We start from the raw sequence: 17,564 nt of genomic DNA, 5'->3' as shown, positions 1-17,564 counted from the left end.
CCACCAATCTCTCACTGTCCGGGCGAATGTTCTAACCATTCAACTACAGGGGACAGACATTTTCTTTCCTTACAGCATATGTATGAATGCTGAATGGGACTGTGTATGGACAGCCTGACGTCGTAAGGGCTATTAGCTGAGCTAGGAGGCTGTCCATGCACAGTCATGTGCATGCCCACAGAGTAATGTGAATTTTCTTTCCGAAACTACATCTCGATCTCCGCTTGGTTATCCAGGCTTTCATACTTCATTTAGACCGTATCTACTTAATAATTTTGGTGAATTTAACCGAACATACAAAATATACTTTCAAATTTAATAATTCAATATGGTTAATATGCCTACTCAATGACAATATTATATTCCACATATAGCTTTTTACACGTAAATTATACTACACGCATGAATACAATCGAACAAGTTGTCTTTGCGTTTTACATAAGTAATTTCAAATATTTACTTAATTGCTTAATTCAATATCCCTTGATAAAACTATTTGAGAGTAGTAATGAGATTTTAAAAATGTTCATCTAATAAATTGGCCATCAAATGGAACAATACTACTGTAGTTACTTCAACTATAAGGATATCTTTTTCGTTTTTCACGCTTGTTGTACAAACAGGAAAACGCACGAAAAATTTTTGTATCCTCCTAGGGAGTTTCATTTATATTTTGTTCCAAAATTTTGGTATGAGAATATAATCAACGATGAGCTTTTTTTATGTTGTTTAAAAAGCTTATTTACTAAAACGGGGTAACAGACGAGCCAGAGTTGAACATGGAACTCCCTACCAACCCTGTCCTATCTCGAACCATTTTGATTTATGGTAAGTAATCGATTAACTGGTGGCAGATGGCAGCACTACACATAACAAGCATTACACAGAAACAAACTTCACGTCAGGTTTCTCTACACGTGCACGCACATTTCAACATGTACCAATTCGTAATATGAACGAGGTGCATGTGTGGTTTAGTAGTAGTGGTGGTTAATCGATTATGGTAAAAATGCGTTAAGTCTTAAAAAAACCTGAATTTGTGATATTTCTGGGAGACCTACACGGAAAGTAAGCACATACAGTCGAATCCCGTTATAACGAACTTCAAAAGACGGGAGAATTCACTTCGTGAAAAAGAAATTTCGTTATAAAGGAATGCCAGGTTTTCGCATTGTTCATATGTAAACTTATCTGGGGGATTATTAGAAAAGCGTTCGTTAAAACGAGATTTTCGCTATAACGATATATATATATATATATCTGGATGTAATAGCGAGCAACAAGCGCTGAAAGATTGGCAAAGTTCAAAATTTAATTGTTGCCAAAATTTTTCATCGCCAATTTCGCAATTACCCTTGTAACTATAATCGGCCAAAAACTTGTTCATTGTACAGCCAGCTTCAGAGAAAGAGCTTACAATAAACCATATCGGTTTTCTTGTTCAGGAGAAATTTAGTCTTTTGTTTGCAATGCATCACTGAAATTAACGTTTGTCGAAGTAGATGTTCGACGTAAAGTCGGAAATGTGGGTTACAGATTTTTGGGCGATAATTTGATTTCGCATAAAAATCCTATAAGGAGACACTACCTCTATCTGGCGAGCTACATGCGCTGAGAGATCCGCGAAGGGAAAAATCGATTTGACGCCAAAACCTACTAAAATTACTTCGACGAACGGAGGTGTCAGTGATGTATTACAACCAAGACTAAATTTCTCCTGAACTAGATCACTGATATGGTTTATTGTAAGCTCTTTCTCGAGAACTGGTGCAATGGACAAGTTTTCGGCAAATTTGACAGATTGTAGCTAGAAGGGTGTTTGCGGAATTGGCGATTAAAAATTTCGGTGAGAATTCGATTTTGAACTTTGCCAATCTTTTAGCGCTTGTTTCTCGCCATTAAATCCAGATATTCCAATGAAATTGGTGTCACTTTATAGGATCTTTTTTGCTGTTTCCAAATACAGTCGAGTTTGGTTATAAGATATACCCTTGGTGAATCGAGAAGTGTATGTCATAACCGACCTGTATATCATGAGCGGGGTGTTGGAATCGGATGAATTAGCAGTTGTATTATGCATACAATGCATTATTAAGATCATGGGAGACAAAATAAGCTCACGCGGGCACAAAATGGAATTGATAGCATAGGCGGATACTGAGGAGGTAGCAAAAGGGACGACCACTGCCCTCGTTCCCAAAAAGTTTTTTATAATTAGCATAGATGGTAGGGTGGAGGTGGAAAAATACATCCCTCCGGTTCAAAATACGACCGCCCCTCCTGTTCGAAGAGCCAATATGCGCTTATGATTGATAGTATCATGTATGCAGTATCTATTCGATAGTGATACTATCAAATCGTTGCTACTATCAATCATTGATATATCATGATTCGACATACACAATCTATACGATACTGTATATACTGTATTATACTATCCTACTATCAATCACTAATTGTGTAAATTGGAACCGAGAGAAAAAAGTTTTCCAAAGAATGCTTTGAGACAGCACATTGAACTATAAATCGTGAATGTCCCGGAAAAACGGAATATATGGTCACCTATAAATTTCTTGTCAAAAGAGGGAGGGGGTCGCAATGCAAAAAGTTTGGGAACCACTTCCCCAGGGCTCGAAGCATCGCTCATAGAAAATGCACATTTTGTTCTTATGAGTCTGGTTCTCAATATATTTTTTTATCCGTGTGTGTGTTTTTGTGCTTTTTCACCTTATGCAGTTTGTTATATCCGAATTATTTTCTAACTTAAGGGAGTCTTTTCTGTATGTTATAACCACAGTGTATGTTTAAAGCGGGGCATGTAATAATATGGGGTGAAAATGTATTGAAGTGAATGGGACAAACATCGGAGATTACCAAATCGTATTTTATATCCCCAAGGTCTATGGCATATCCGGGGTATCTTATAAGTGTACTCGACTGTATGTACTTAGTTTTTGTGTAGGTCTTGCAGAAACTTCACAAATTCGCGTTTTTTCAGACTTGACGCATTTATTTTCCATAATTGATTATCCATCATAACTCAGAAACGGTTCGAGATAGGACAGGGTTGGTAGGGTGTTTCATATTTCAATTGTGTTCGTCTATGATCCCATTTCATTCAGCAGAACATGTCACGTCCCCCCTGCATAAAATTGTAAATAATATTAAAACATGAGAAGGATATACGAAAATAAATAATTGTAAGAGCGAAATATGTGATGTAGTCTATGAAAATTCTTCAAATTGTTTTTATCATCTTAAAAGTAGTGTTTTATTTGACTACTTAATCCATCAACTCCGGCCATATCGCTATATGCACTGCAATTTACTGCCATCAACAAGTTGGGTTGAATTGAAGGCGCTATCTATCGGTGGTCACCACAAGCTCGTTAGGGAAAATATCTTGTTCGATATTCTGCCCCCAGTGCGAACCTGGGACCTGACGGCAACCTTCATGGTGGTAGAAGAGCATCTTACCACCACGAAACTCTGACGCGGTGTTACCGGCCTAGGTCTTATTTGACAAATTTGTCAATTGTTGGAATAAAACTAATAAGGAGGTAATTTACTAAAACGGAGGAAAAAATTTTCGGTTACTTAATAAATCAAAGGGTGACATAATGAACTGGGAATTGATAGCTTTTCTAGTCAACTTCTTAATTTTAGATTCATTTGAACTGCTAATATTTACATTTTAAATCTTCAAGTGCTGTCGGTCGTGATTATCTATTTTCTGCATTGATATTGAAATTTAGAACGTGAAGAAAATCAAAACATATATGCAACCATTCCCCGACTTGAATTTAGTTCCGGACATAAGTCGTAAGTCAATTTTTTGAAGTTGGAAATAGAGATATGAAAAACAGTATAAGGCCGGGATTACACCATAAAGTTTGATGAAAAATCTTTTACAAAACTTGGAAAAAAACTACCAATAAGAAGTCTATTGGTTACATTCACTCGAATATATCCGAATCGCTTATTGGTTACATTTTTAAAGTTTTTAAAGAACTAATTTTTTAGAACTTTTATTCTGTTTATAAAATTTAAACCTGGCCTAATATCCACTCGCTTGTCTAGGATGATTTCAGCTATTAGTTCAGAAATACCTTGCTTGGTTTAGAGTAGGGGTCTTCAACGTTTTACTCTCGAGGGCCACGTAAAAAATTTGTTGCGTTCCGCAGGCCACTCATTAACGGCGTAAGGGGAGGGGGGTGCCCCCCAAAGACGATCACAAACTAAATATATTTCAAAACATTTTTAAAAATTTAAACATTCAAATTCAATTAATTTTAACAAATATTAATTTTGAATGATTAAAAAAAAACATTTGAGATTATAGTGTCGAAAAAATTGCCTTTTCTGCTACATTAATACATTTGTTACTTGAAAATGCTTTTGAAAAAAAGTTGGTAAATCTAAATTTTTCTCAGAGATTTCTTGTGCCTCTAATGATAGATGTAGGTTGATCCTACGTACGCTCAGATACGAAAAAGTAAAAAATACTTTTCTTCGGACACATACTTAGAATAAAAATCAATTAATGAAGGAATTTAAAAAAAACTTGCATTTAACTGCAGTCACATTGCAAATCTGCAAATTCTAATTGTAGCACTTTCGATATCGACCGAGAATGGTGAGGAAAACATTTTAATAGAAATTTCGTTCTCGCAGAAGTCGGAAAATCTGTTTCTGAATTCCATTCCCAGATTTGAAATGCACTGTACATAATCGTCCGGTTTCCAAGTTGTAGATCTATTTACCAACTCTAATAATTTAGGAAAATGTATGCAATTATTGTTTTGCAAATGACGTTCTCAAAGGACTAATTTAGTTTCGAACACTTTCACGTTATAATAAAGATAATGGACAAGTAGGTTTTTTCCCAGTATATAAGCGGTACTTTAGATCAGCGTTTCTTAACCTTTTTTTGCCCGTAGCCCCTTTGAAGCATTTTTTTCTCGTGGCTCCCCTGTCTTACCCAGAGTCTTCGACCCTCATCTAAAAGCAAGATCCTTTATACGTATTGAATTGATTTTTTCAGTGAATTTATACGGAATGAAAATTTTGCAAATAAGATTGGCCCCCAGACCACTGGCCTAAAATTCATTGAGCTCCCCGCTAATTCGAGTTCTATTCAGGACCGTCTCAGCATCATGGGCCCCCTAGCCAGAGTGATGGTATAGTAGTCCCATACTTAACCGGAAATAAACAGCCTACATATTTTCTACTTATTTTCAAAATTTATTGTACTATACAAAATATCATAAGGTGGGGTCACTTATGGACATGAGACCCCCGGACATGACCCCTCACAAGAGTGGGACTGACAGCTGCAGCCCGGGACCTGATATAGTTTTCATCATTTTTTATTGCATACACAACGACACTAGCTAACTCCTCAACAAGTTTTTGTCAATACCACAAATGAAAATGGCTGCTTGTGCGGTATCTGTTGAATCCGTCGATTCTCTCATCCATAGCTACTAAGTAAAACAAAAATTCCTCACAATTTCGGATTTGAAGGTCTTGAATACATCTGCTGACAGATCCTCCACGCGTCTTGCTACTGTCACATCAGACAAACTAATGTTCGAAACAGCATGAGCCTGTGATAAGCAAAGCACATCAGCTACAGACTGAAGCATTCTTTTACGAATTCTCCATCAACGAAGAGCTTCCCACGTTTCGCAATTTTTTCTGCTATTATGTAGCCAACACGAACACAATTTTCAGACTGTTGATTTCTCCGAAGAATAATGACTTGACAGTTCAGCTTTGATTTCAGTTCATTGACTTTTTCTTTTCGAAAATGTCCCTCAATACAGATACTTTTCACTATGCTTGGTATCGTAATGTCTCTTAATATTGTATTCTTTCATCATGGCTACGCTCTCATTGCAAATGAGACGAACTACTTTATCCTTGTGTTCAACGAAAAAATAAAGGGATGACTTTTCTTGAAAAAAATCTCACTTTTTCTTCAACTTTCCTTTTTTTGCTATCACAGTTCGCCATCATGCATTTAAAGACTAAAAGGCGTCTTCAAAGACCAAAAACACAAGTAAACTAACTGTACCAATATGTACAAATCCTTCTTCCAATCAATCAAGATACATACATCCACCAGCTCCTTTCCCAATCATGCACCCAAGAAATACGATACTATGAAAATTCCGTTCATTTCTGCTTTCTCCCACTCAAGGAGTATAGGATGTACTCGAAGTTATTTATAGTGAAGAAGTGTGTATGGGGTGGGGTTTTTTTTGCGTTAAAGGCCTTATTAAGGAGCTAAATACAATACACTACACTGATCAACTTGTCCTTGTTATGTCTATATGAAGCTACTACTACTTAACCACATATGCACCTCGTCCATATTCCTCTGCGGAACCTCTAACGAATTGGTACATGCGGGAATGTGTGTGTACGTGTAGTGAAACCTGGCGTAAAGTTTGTTTCTGTGTCATGCTTGTTATGTGTAGTGCTGCCATCTGCCACCAGTTTTTCTAACTATGAGTAAAGTGTAACGAGTGAATAATTAATCGTTGTAGGCCTGTTGCTCTCTGTGGCGAGACTTTTTAATGGGGAGATCGGCTCGCATTTGCGCCTCAAAGTTGAGAGCCACAGGAAACCAACTTCAGCCGACCACCACTATGGCGACGGTGGGGTTCGAACCCGGATCCTCGCGATGCGAGTCCGTCATTATGACCACTCGACCACCACAGCGGCTCTGTATAAAGCTGGGTGACTTTTTTCTTTGTCGAAATCTTCGTTTTACCCTATTTTTGAATGATATTACGTTAATCGATCGAAATGTTTTATCGGGCCATCAAAATAGCGACGGCGGGCCACGGGTTGAAGACCCCTAGTTTAGAATATTAGGAATTCAATATTCAAGATTTGGAGTAAATCAATGGTACTTGTGTATATTGAAACGAACTATATATTTGTGAATCTTAAAACGACATTTGCGAAGTTTAACAATGAACAACAAAGAAAGTCACTTAAAAACAGGAAAAAGTTTGTTCAAAACATATCACATGAAAACCTTGTATCTATTTCTTGAATAACTCACATAATTTTGGAGAATCTTCGTTCGTATCGCATGAACTCATTTTCACGTCCAACGTAATGCCACCATATGCATTCAGAGAAGTGCTACTTTCAAGATTACTATGAGCTGTTTTCCATCCCTCCACCATTTTCAAATCACCATATACTATACAGGGTGTCCTTTACGTTCTAATGCGGCCTTTATCTCATCAACCGTCCGTCGTAGAGGTATGATTCCAATTTAAAAAATACTCAAAAGGTGTTCAAAAACTACCCTGTACCAGTTTTGAGAGTGGAAATACAGTGTGTCACAAAATAAAAAAAATCTAAATTTTTAAACGACCCCTTTGTCCCTAACTTCCAATTAGAAATTTTTTCACTGTATTTCTTGAGGCCAACAGAAAAAATTCCATGTTTCTAAGTGCAATATTCGCTAAGGTATTTTTTTGAATTCACAAATCGGAGGAAAGTTATGAAAAAACAGCAAAAACTAACGGACACGAGGCTCCTTTCCCTCATTTATGCTGTCCTTTCCCAACTTTTTTCAGAGATTTTGAATTCGAATACCTACCTTAGCGAATGTTGCACTTAGAAACAAGAAGTCCTTTTGTGCGTCTCAGCACAGACAGGGCAACATTTTTCTAACTATAAGTTAGAGGATATATATATATATGGGGACTGTATAAAATCTTTTGACAAGCTATATTTTCGCTCTCAAAATTGGTGCAGGGTAATTTTTTGAGCATTTTTTAAATTGAAACGACAGACAGTTGATCAGATAAAGGCAATATCAGCACTTAAAAGCACACCCTGTGTATAAAAATTCGATTTTAAGAAAACCGATGAGAAATATTTTATGCTTTAATTCTGAACTTCAAAAAACAAATACACCATTCCAAATTATTACGCATGAAATGAAACATCAAAATCTGAAAGTTGTTTTTCCCGGGGAGTCTACAATCTTTTGATTATTCTTGTATATTCAATTTTTTAACATACATGCATGAGGATTTTTGTCCATAACCATGCAAGAAAGAGTAATGGGTAAAATGGGATTAAAGGGAGTTTGATGTTTTTCAACCGGAACTTCCTAAGTACTATGCCAGAGTTCACAATTTTTTTATCATGCAATGTATATGGGATGATTACAAATAAAGATATACGCTATACATATAATACATTTTTTATGAACTATAAAATATGAATAAATATATATTTTTTAAATTCTGAAGACCGCGATTTTTAGAAGTCGAATGATAAGAAAAAACACAGTGCTCAAGGTTTATGCAGATGGTAGTTATTCCAAATTCCGTAATATAAGATTTTTGGCTCTTGAATTTAGGAATTTCAATTGGCAATAATTATAATTGTTAAAAATATAATGTTATTGTGAACAACGTTATAACAACAATGCTAATTTATATTTATAATAGGTTAAACTGTTGACAAATAATTACAATGTCGTAAAATTTATCGTTGAAGACTTTTAGGTCTGGCTAATGAGACCAGTTAAAAATTTCTTTTAAAAAATTGAAAAAGTAAATAAAACAAATTCGTCAAAAAAAAATTGAAAAGAATCTTTTTCCTCTAATTATAAATCGTAAAATGATTTAGCATTAAATATATTACGTTGTTTAGTATCTTGATCAGGAATTCGCTATTTAAAAATCTTGTCCTCTCTGATACTGATCGTGCCTAACTTTTTTTATTTATTTTTTTATTTCACAAATACAAACATGTAATACACAAATTCAGACATGTGTTACACGAATGCAACCATGCAGTACACAAAAATCTAGACATGTTACACAAATACAAACATATAATACACAAAAAATAAAATGGATGCACACATATTACAAACAAACACTTTGTAGCCTCAAGGGACTAAAAAGTCCTTTCAGCAGGCCTAAAAGAATAAGCTATATAGAATTTTTTTTTTTCTCTTGCAACAGCATTATTATATTTATTAGATATGTGTTCAAATGTATTTTCGCTTATCTATATATCTGAATAATGTTCACAATTAAGTTGCTTTTCGTAAAGCTCAATATAATACAACCATCGTACACCACTTCTCTCATTTATTATTATACTCTTTTGCTCTTTCAATGCTTTCATCTAAATGGTTTCGTAATCTATGCAACTGACGAAGTCAAAAATCACATGATTTATGTTTTTATTATTAAATTGATTTCAGTGTGAAAAATGTTTAATATCTTTGGGGCAATCAAGGAAAAGCTCTTTTATATAATGTTTTATTTGGTTTTGGCACTTGATAAACTCGACTATATCTATTTGTAGTTCTATTTTGATTTCTTTGTTTGCAATTATTTTTATCATTTTAGGGGTCAATTCATCATAAGCACTTGCTTTATTTCCCTTTAAATCCCTTATAACATGTTTTAACTGTTCTTGATTTATATCAGTATAAAGCATGGAATTGATTGAATTGCTAGTAGCATTATTTTGTTCCAAACAATGGGTACAAAAATTATTTTGTTCATTAGTATTTGGAAAGTCATTAGTATTTAAATTCCTCGTAATAAAGAATTTAATGGCCAAATCCATTGGATCTTGAAAGTTTAGAAGTACGTTATGTCCAATATTTTTGTTTGAAATATTTTCATTGCCTGCGTTTATCTTTTCCAATTTCTTTAAAGTTGTTTTTAATATACTCTTGTTTAATTTTTTTAATGTTTTTTTTCAAATTTGTTTCATATTCCTTGTATTCCAATTTGTATGAGACCATTTGAGGATTCTTTTTGTATTTTTTGTAAAGTTTTTCTTTATAATTTATTTTTTTTAATATATCTTCATTTATCCAGATTTCTTATCTTTTTTTTAGGCTTTTGTTTTACTGTCCTGGTCCATAAATTTGAATTCAACATTAAAATATCCATAAATCGTTTATATTTATTATGAGAATTACCATCTTCAATGACATTGTTGAGATTCAGTTTCGAGATAAAAGATTCAAATTTTTCACAATTAATGATTTTTATATATTTACTTTCCTCATTTATACTACTCATTTTTGTCTGCAGAAAGTCTATGTATCCCAATACAGGATAGTGATCTGTAATTTGGGTTTTAAAAACAGTAAATTAATGAGCACAGTTTTGTTTATTTCTATAAAAAACATGATCAATACATGTTTGTGTTATGTCTGTGTTTGTCTAGTAATTTTTTCATGTAAAGGGACTAATTCATTTGTTGCTAATACATCAAAATATTGTGACGTTATGCTATTTTTTTGCAACTACTTTCATAATGAAACCTGTGTTCAATGGAATCAAACCAAAGTAATCAAATCAAGTTTAAATTTATTCTACTGAAGAATGCTGTCAGATGCATTGATATCTATCAAGAATATTTATTAAAGCAGGAATATATAAGAATAAATTTTGAAAATGTGTGTATATGTTTCTCGAAGATACATACTTTTTCTAAAGCTTTACTTTTGGTATTTATGAGACAGAGTGAGAAACCAATCATCCGTTATGGCGGCAATTTTTATTCTAAAATTTTATTGGGACACTTTTTTCCCCGTTTCTTAAGGTGTCAGTAACGCGCTTCCATTTTAGGAGCATTTAAACCAAAATATCCTATTTACGATTCAATTTAGTGCGATCCTTTAGAATATAACAAAAGCTCAAAAGAAAAGCGTGGCCAAGTGTTCCGAAAACTCCACAGTATGAGCAGTAAAATAAATTCATTTCTTTCGTGACTGAAAATTTTCTAATATATTCTTCAATTATTATATAGTGTATAGTATGGTGTGGCATTATTGTATAGTGTGGTATGAGTGCGACTAACTATACTAAAACAAAATTTTTGATAATTCTTATCCTCAGAACTTCAGCAGTTCTAAGGTGTCATTTCGATTTCGAGCTTTTAGTATTAAAGTTCAATAGAGTGTTGAAATGTTGTGTAAAAAATTTAAAACTAAAAACTTTTAGTAGTTTGATCTGTTAAGTGTACGTTTGTATCTCCGTTGTGCGTGTGTCTGTTCATAGTTTTTCTCCAATTTCTAGATAAAAGTTAGCCTCAAGTTTTGGATGAATTCACTCGCTCTTAGATTTTCAGCAATTCACGTTTTTACATACGCTTTCTGAATAAGCGCACAAATTAAACGTAAGAAAGTTTGATATATTGACCTTACCGAGGCAAAAATCCTCAAGGTCATTATAAGATGAAGCTATTATTATTCAATAGAGCATTCCCTTTTGTCTTTTTTCACACGATGTTTGGCTGTCCTTGACTTCTCGGGACATTATTATCTCAGTTGAACAGTAATACGCATAGGATATATTTATCTCACATTATGCTAAAATCCTCTCATTTTGTATTGCAGAATCATAATCTCTATGCCATCTAAATTTATCCTATCATAGGGATTCTAACCAAAGGGGAGGCGAGGTATTATTAGGACGGAAATTTCAATACAGTGGAACTTTGTAAATTCGAACTTGATTAATTCGATTTTGGATAATTCAAACTTTTACGAACTCCCCTTCAGTTTCCTATCTGTTTTAATGTTAAAATTTCGAACTTGATTAATTCGATTTTGGATAATTCAAACTTTTACGAACTCCCCTTCAGTTTCCTATCTGTTTTAATGTTAAAATTTCTTGTCTAATTCGAAAGTGGAGAAAAAAACTCATGATTTTTGTATGAGCAAATTTAATTTGGAAAAATTCTACAAGACACACTTTGCTTTTCTTGATCAATTTGTTGAATCATCAAGACTGTGCCACTTTATACCGATTATATTTTTTCAATCTATAAATCAAGGTGTAACATTCAAAATCTGAATCTTTTTTTTCGTCATTAAGACTATGGAAAATATCGGAAAGTTCAGATTGTAATACGTTAATGAAAGTATATGTCTTTGATAGCATAAAAAGATAAGTAAATGGTAAGAAATTATTTTGTAAAAGATGATCATGAACTATTTTCGTAAATCAGGCCTTGAACATGGTCAAAAAATTCTGCAGTGATGCTTATTCCAGAACAGTGGAATAAAGTAGAAGCAAAGATCAATAATTAAAATTATAAATTACTAAAATTTGGGAAAAGGTTTCTTAAATGATGATAAAATTTTAATAATTGATGATTGTTATCCCATGTGAATGTTGATTATTAAGTTGCAAATTGTAGTCATTTTCCAGATCAGATACAGGATAGACTAATTGGATAATTCGAACTTTTTCCAGTGACTTTGGACTTCGAATTAACCAAGTTCGACTGTAATTACTAAGATACTATACAGAATTCTGTTAAGCAACCACGTAATATTGTTATTCCGTATTATTATACTTTAAATTAGAACATAAACTTTGCTATGTCCAGAAATAGTGAGGTGAAATGCTGCAAATTTTCCAGAAAAAAGAGGAACGTAACTGGGAACATTTATTCTATCTATGAAAATATTTATACATTTTTCAAATGTAACTTCGGGGATGCAAAAAATAATCCTCAGGCCGTAATATTATTTTTCCCCTTGCATGTCCAAGTGACTGTTTTATTATATTGTAGAGGTAATTACAAATCATTGATATTACCCATTGATACTCTTTCAATTTTTTTTTCCGAAACACCATATAGTGATTGATAGTATAAGTTTTGGAGACCAAAAACAAACATTTTTATTTTCTGTTACTGTTCAGCATAAAAAAGATCTTTGAAAGCCAAAGTTTTGTCTAAGATTGAAAAATTTAGTCTGAAACTAGCGCACGAAAATATTTGTAATTTTTGCGCTGAGGAAGAGATAGATATCTTTTAATAAATCTTCAGTCCCCCCCCCCCTAATATTAAAAAAGAGGATAATATAAAGCTGTATTTGAATATACGAGATTTTGACTTGAAAAGTCAACTTAATAGTCATATTTCAAGTGCATTTATCGTTTCCGGTGTTGCCATAGTCCTCGGTCAAGGTTTTTCAGTACAGAACAATCGCTCTGATTATGCGTGACGTGATGACAAGATTCGAAGACTGATTTGTCAGAAAGTACTGGGATAATGGTAAGAATTACAATATTAAGTGAATCCGTAGAAACGACAAGTAATTTTACAAATGAGTTGGCAAAAATGTACTAAATAATGGCTCCTAATGCACATAAATTTAATTTCTTCAAAAAATAGGTAGCTAGTGAGTTCAGCATGATTGTCGAGCATGTCTATCATAAAATTAAAAACTGAGAATATGTGTGTCTGTGTGATCTTTCCCGATACTTTTATTGCGAGCAACATTTTGACAGTCCAAAATCTGTTTGATTACCTGTATTTATATACTTTTCTATGAACAAAGGTCAAAATTGATCAAATCAATCATCAAATCAATAAATGGTATTAGAGGAAAACTTTTATTGCAAACACACAAGATGTTTAATAACACACGGATATTTCGAAGGTAATGCATGATGATATTTTAAGAAACTTTAAAATATATTTGTATTTACATTATTCAGGTTGATCGTCAGTTTCTGTATTTACAACATTCGTTTAGAAATCTGTCACGATAACTTGTTGAAAATTTTAAACTGTCAATTTTATCGAATTTTTCTCTGCATTTGTGAATGCGTTCTGTGGATAATTTTAGGAAAGAAATCGTGTTTATAGTTGAGCTATGTGATAGGATACCTAGCGTGACGTTCATCTGAAACCACCGAATAATTATTGCGCAAAATTATTATCGCTCTCGTATCAGTTTAGCAATAGCTATGGATTAATCGGTAACGGAAGGAGTTCGTGATGAACTACGTTTTAATCGAAAATGATTATCACGTGGTGATAACTCTAGCAGTGAGGTTGGTGGAATCCAATGTTGAAATAATGAGTTTGAACTAATCGCGCGGTTACCGCTGCGTTGCATAATGGAAATTACAACTGATATCGACGTCCGTTTCGAAATGGATATTTATACTAGAACTTAGCTTTTAACATTTTTTTACTAAAATATGTTATTGGACTAAATTTTTTCAACCAAACATTATTATTGTCGTCTCTTATGAAATCGCAGAATTATTGAATTCATATGAAAATCTATCTGTTTCATTAAATACAGTAAAAACCGAAATCTGATATAATAAACTTAATCTTAAATTCGACTTCTCACTTCTAAATTCTTAAAACTAATGCATGTTATACACTCACGTCCATAAATTAAGGATAATGCCAGCTCCGGCAAATAAAGGTTCAGATACAAAACAAACGTTACTTATTCATAAAGCCCATTTATTAAACAAAAGATAAAGAACAAAAACTATGGTGTATGTACGATACCATTCATAAAAACTACGATTTTTGCTCCCTGGAGCAATTGTAAAAAATATATCCTTTACAAAAACTTACGATTACATGGTTGGTATGATGGTTAATACATTGTATGTCTCCCATGCGATGAAATACAGTCCGTACAACGCCTAGGCATGCTGAGTATCAAATTATCGATCTGATCTTGGGGAAGATCACTCCACTCAGCAAGCAATGATCTCCGAAGTTCCGGTACACATGTAGGAGGTGGTTGACGGGCTGCAACTCGTCGGCCAAGCATGTCCCACACATGCTCTATCGGATTCAAGTCAGGTGAGAATGCTGGCCATTCCATACGGGTTATATCCTCAGATTCAAGGCATTCGTTTACGATGTTTGCTCCGTGAGGATGGGCGTTGTCATCCATAAACACAAATTCTGCGCCCATGGCACCCCTAAACAAACGTACATGTTCTTCCAGAATGATGTCCCGATAAATTTGGGCTTTCATGGTTCCGGTTTGAACATGCAGATCTGTTCTGGAACCCAGTATAATTCCACCCCAAACGAGCAATGCTGCAACCACCGTAACGGTGTCGTTCAATGATGTTGTCTTGGTGGTAACGGGTACCTGGCGTTCTCCATATGAAAGTCCGACGTGAATCAGACTGCAAGCTAAACCTGGACTCGTCGGAAAACATCACACAAGCCCACTGTGACGATGTCCACATTGCATGTTCTCTACTCCAGGCTAATCGCTGCCGAAAGTGAGTTGCCGTGAGCGGAACACATCTGACAGGCCTGCGAGCATAATAGACCAATATCTCCCAAACATCTGTACACTGTTTGCCTTGAAATTGTGGTACCCGTGGCTGCAGATAGCTGACGAGACAGGTCGGATGCTGTGCTCCGTCTGCTTCTTTTGGCAGTTACTGCCAAATACCGGTCTTCATTCGGCGTTGTAACTCGGGGGCGACCTGTACTGTAACGTCTACTGACATTTCCGTTATCTTGGAATCGTTGCCAAAGCCTAGAAATGACACTTTGGGCAATTCCAAGTTCCTTACTTCCATCTGAGTACGCCCACATTCCAGGCGGCCAATAATTCTACCCCGTAAAAAATCATCCACATGCGTCTTCTGTGTCATAACTATTCGCTTATGGCACTGAGCGCCTTACAGAACTCTTGTGAACAATTTGACTTCTTTGCCACCATTCCATATATACCCCCCCCCCCTCTTACACTCTCGTCATTGTGGCGTACTATCGGCATCATCTGGTGGCTTCCTGAAATTTGCATATCATTCTTGCAGATGTGTGTGATAATTCTACAGGTGAAATTTTTACTTTAGATTTCGATTTCCGTGTGATTCTGAATTATCCTTAATTTATGGACATGAGTGTATTTTAACGTTAATAAACTATTCTTATTACGTAAGATGGTAATTTGATGATTGAAACAATAAAAAAGTTTTCTTAGGAGGAAGTTCTCTGCAGTATAGAAAATAAATAAGTTATAGAGAGAAATATATATATGCATCAACTATTTTCATGTTAAAATCAACAGATACAGTAATACAGTAGATTCCACTTAATAGAATCAGCATCTGGTATATATTCTACCTAATGCCTAAGTTTGCTTGAAGCTGCCATTTGACTGGAAATGCTTATGCTGATTAGCATATTCCTACCCAGGTGCGTATAATAATTTGTCCTTTCGGTGTATTTAATAGCCATACCATTGGAATTAATGGAGAATAGGAGAAAAAAAGGAAATATATAGGTTATAAACTCGTATCATATATTATACGTGAAAAAAGATAACATTGTTACACCGTGTAAACAATTTTTCATTTGCATGTTCTCGATCCATCTCATGAGATCTTTTCAGTCTTTTTTTTCTACCTCAATTTAATGCCGAAAACACGCATCTTTTTCAATTATGGTATTATAACAATTTATAACTTATTATTGCATTGGAAAAAACCAGTAATTATAATATTATTTGAACTTTATATATAAACAGATAATTAGTTCCTTGTTTCTCATTAAAGATTTCCAAGTATTAATCCCCCATACCGTCAAATAGTATGGGGAGGAAATGATTAATAAAAGAATAAATTCTTATCCAATACCAAATTTTCAATAATGTTGTTCCGGACTTATTTTGTATAGAAAGCTTGATATAATAGAAGTATGTTTAATTAAATGTTGTAAACGTGGCTTGGGATTTAATAAAATTAGAATTATGAAGGACAAAACCATGCCTGAAAGTATTTAATGAAAATGAGAGACTTTAAAACTACCGAAGCAAATGAAAACCAGAAGTAGACGTCTTACTTTGGTTACGATTTCTTTTTTCTCTTAATTTCTGAAAATAATATTATTCTTTTTTTCTAAAAGAATAAAAATTACTACTAGATATTCGCAATAATGAGTTTAACTTATGCGTTTTTTCGTTCATGAGAGCAGCTACTTCGTAAAAAGTTACAAGATACAACATTATATGAATAAATGCAAATATGTTGTACTTCAGTATTTTTTTAAGTAAACAATTAATTTTTGAAACATCGCATTTCAGAATTCAAAATTGCATCTTCAAATTTGACGATGAATATGTGTACATGTAAATATATCCAAAAAAGAAAATAATATTTAACTTGACGATGTAAAGCGGTGATTTACATCGTCTTGGGTCATTCACGGATGCGCACAGCAATGACGGAAAAAAAACGAGTAAAGTAATAAAAAAAAAGTGCAAAATATGAGTTACGACAGAATATTCAAGGGAGTGCGCAAGTTTTCAACGTACTTCTGGGTGTACGAACGCCCGTGTATTCGTGGATATAAGCATGCCTTCTGTGCATTTGTAGTGGTATAAGCAAGCCTCTCATGCATTTCAAGGGGTTTCGTACGACTCCTACGCATGTCAAAATTTACACACACTTCCATTTCTAGAAGTAGGAAAACAATCCTACGTGAATTCGAGGGTACACATGCTGCCTTCACCTGGAGTAGGTGTATATATTAAATTATACTGTATTGTAACTATATTATACTGTATGTTTAAGTCTTCTATGCATTTTTAGGGATGCTCAACCCTTTTACGCATTTATAGCGTATGTGCAGCATGAAAGGTTGAGACTTCTGATGTAACGGATCAATCTTTGAACATGTGTTTGCACTTAAGTCGTAAATTTGGCTTTGTATTGCTATTCGTAATCGGCTTTGAACAGAACGAGTTACTCCAA

The 17,564-nt window shown here is 34.1% G+C and overlaps 1 protein-coding gene across 1 annotated transcript in view; it reads right to left on the bottom strand.

The window, feature by feature from the left end:
• LOC149080634 (tachykinin-like peptides receptor 86C) overlaps window positions 1–17,564 on the bottom strand; it is a 169,930-nt gene that overhangs the window by 58,123 nt on the left and 94,243 nt on the right. The gene's annotated exons all lie outside the window — the stretch shown is intronic.

The sequence above is a fragment of the Pholcus phalangioides genome, unplaced genomic scaffold, assembly GCF_987345545.1.
Source record: "Pholcus phalangioides strain wild (caught in Gottingen) unplaced genomic scaffold, Ppha-v1.0 ptg000011l_1, whole genome shotgun sequence".
Taxonomy (NCBI): domain Eukaryota; kingdom Metazoa; phylum Arthropoda; class Arachnida; order Araneae; family Pholcidae; genus Pholcus; species Pholcus phalangioides.
This window is presented reverse-complemented; position numbering and strand designations above follow the sequence as displayed.